The sequence below is a fragment of the Apium graveolens genome, chromosome 9, assembly GCF_009905375.1.
Source record: "Apium graveolens cultivar Ventura chromosome 9, ASM990537v1, whole genome shotgun sequence".
Lineage (NCBI taxonomy): Eukaryota > Viridiplantae > Streptophyta > Magnoliopsida > Apiales > Apiaceae > Apium > Apium graveolens.
The window spans coordinates 24,165,277-24,168,640 of NC_133655.1; positions in this window are offsets into that span (position 1 = coordinate 24,165,277).

Here is a 3,364-nt window from a genome sequence, read left to right on the forward strand (position 1 = left end):
CTGCACCAAATAATAGAAGTATTATTGGAACAAAATGGGTGTTCAGGAACAAGATGGATGAAAATGGTATAGTTACCAGAAACAAAGCAAGGTTAGTCGCAAAAGGCTACTCACAAGAAGAAGGAATTGATTATGATGAAACTTTTGCTCCAGTTGCAAGACTTGAAGCTATAAGAATTTTTCTAGCATTTGCTGTACATTCAAACTTCAAAGAGTATCAAATGGATGTCAAAAGTGTCGTTCTGAATGGTGAGCTAGAAGAAGAAGTTTATGTGCAACAGCCACCTAGCTTTGAATCCAAAATTTCCAAATTTGTGTACAAGTTACTCAAGGCTCTATGGACTAAAACAGGCACCTAGAGCTTGGTATGACACACTATCAGATTTCCTACTGAAGCATGGTTTTACTAGAGGAACCATAGACAAGACTCTCTTCTACAAGAAACATGGTGAATATATCCTAGTTCAGATTTATGTGGATGATATCATCTTTGGTTCTACTAATGAGAAGCTTTGCCAAAGATTCTCCAAGTTTATGCAAAGTGAATATGAATGAGTATGATGGGGGAACTGTTTTACTTCCTTGGACTTCAAGTCATCAAAGAAGTGATGGTATATTCATCAGCCAAACTAAAATGTCAAGGATCTGTTGAAAAAGTTTGGAATGGTTGATTGTTCACCTGCATCTACACCTATATCTACTGCAACAAAGTTGGATGAAGATAAAAAGGGCAAAAGTGTAGATATCTCAAGCTATAGAGGGATTTTGGATCATTGTTTTACTTAACAGCAAATAGACCAGACATCATGTTTGCAACATGTCTACGTGCAAGATTTCAAGCCAATCCAAAGAATCATATTTGATGGCTGTAAAGAGGATTTTCAGATACTTGAAGGGGACTCCAAACTTGGGATTATGGTATCCTAAGGGAACTGGTTTTGAAGCTGTTGGTTACACAGATGCAGATTTTGCTGGATGCAGGGTTGACAGAAAGTACCAGTGAAAGCTGTCAATTTCTTAGACAAAGACTTGTATCCTGGTATAGCAAGAAATAACAATCTGTATCACTTCTACAGCTGAAGTTGAATACATAGTTGCAGGAAGTTGTTGTGTTCAAGTGCTTTGGATTAGAAATCAGCTAATGGATTATGGCCTAGTGTTACACAAAATTCCTATTATGTTGACAATACTAGTGTTATATCTATAATAGCTAATCCAGTTAATCATTCTAGGATAAAGCACATTGATGTTATGTACCATTTTATTAGAGAACATGCTACAAATGGTACCATTGAGCTCATTTTTGTACCACAGAAAAAAAATTTACTGATATTTTTACTAAACCTTTGGATGAAGCAACTTTCACTAGACTTGTAGGTGAAATTGGAATGCTTAACTCTTCATCCTAAAGCAAGAACTCAGCTAATGTTTTTGCAGCATTAATCTCCAGTAAATCAATATTAATTTGATTTAATTGGAAATTAATTGAAATAGAATTATAATATTTCAAAAATCTCTGCATATTTGGTTTTCAAATTCAAATTGAACTTGGAATTTTTCAAATTCTAAGTAACTGCTCAGTTGTTAATTTACATTCTTAATATGTAAATTAACACAAGGCAGAATTACAAAAACCAAAAGTATATAGAGAATTGAGTTCTCGATAAAAAAATTGACTTCTCGACAAGTCATTTTAGGACTTCTCGAGTGAGTCCTCGATAAGACAATTTACTGACTGCTCGAGTGACTTCTCGATATGCTTAAAAATGACTTATCGATAAGTCCTTGTAAGAGTTCTCTAGTATTGTTTATTCACAGAGTTCTCTACAAGTACAATTTTTGACTTATCAATAACTCAGAACTAAGATAATTTAAATTAATAAATTATTTTGGTAAAATACTTTTGGAAAATTTATTCTAATTTATTTTGAATTTATTCAAATAAAAGTTAGAAATTAGTTTAGTCCACTTTTTGGACAAATTGGGTATTTATTTGACATCTCGATAATCAATTTTGAGTTCTCTAAAAGAGTAATTTAAAACGACTTCTCGATATGTACTTCATTTCTTAAATGACTTCTCGATAGACAAACTCCAAATGTCTATTTTTGAGTTCTCGACAAGTCATTTACTTTTACTATAAATACCCAGACTTCTCGATACATATTTTAACTTGGAATTTCTCAAAATTCTAAGCAAACTGAATATTTATTAATTCATATCATAAATTATGAAGTTAATAAATAACAGATCAAAAGAGCAAAAAGTATGAAAAACTGAAATAATTTATTTCATAAATTATGTTTAGCAAAATACTTTTGACATACTTTGTCTATTATTACTCAGAATTATTGACACATTTATGTGCTTATGTGCAATTTTTTTAATGTGGATTATGTTAGTCTAATGTAAGTAGACTAGTATATTGTATGTGATGTTTTGAGAATGCTGATAATAGTTAAATTTATTTGACTATATGCTAATTATGTGTTTTGAATTTATTCAAAATAATTCCTTATCAGTATTTGTTTTGATGAGTTAGCTAGTGAAATATTTTGCTGATAGGAAGGGTTTACTTTTTGTGTAAGGATCTTGCTTATTTGCATGGGGAATAGTTAACCTAGAAAGTGAACTAAGATTCTTGAGTACTTGCATGGGCAATAGTAACTAAAAGTTAGGTCACTTCAACTGTCTAGATACTCGTAAAGTATGTTTGTGTGATTATACACTTATTAACCGAGCAACTCAAGAATCTCTTGGTTTCTTTCTTTTCTCCTTCTATAATTCAAACACATCGCTCCTCATTATTCATCACTTCTCTCTTTCTCAATAAAGATCCTAACCTCAAAACTCACTTATTGTTCATCTCTCTCCAATGGCTACCCCTGTTTTCCACACGCTCAACAACAGTGTTTATCTTCCAGCCCATCACTTGGCTGACTATAAGGTCTATTATGACCCTTTTGGACTTCAAGTCCGCATCAAAGGGATTGTTTTGCAGCCCCTTTGATGTCCCACTTGACGTCTTTGATGAACTCTCGTGGATGATCAGATAAAATTCCTTTTCTTTGAGGGAGAAGTCTATCTAGAGCAGGAGAGACATGCCATGGTGGCTGAGCAGCAACATCTTGCTGCTCTGGAGTTGCAAGCGAGAATCATTTCTCTTGCACACTCCATGTGCAGAGCTTACCAGCGCCGGGCAAGGAGGATAGAGGCCGAGAAGAAGAAGCAGAAACTAGAGTAGTTAGGATTAGGATTTACTTGTTGAAATCTATTTCTTAATGTACTCTGTTTTCATTATTAATGAAAATTCTACTTCTTCTCTATCATTCTTTTGTTTGTGTAATGATTTGCTATGTGTTTT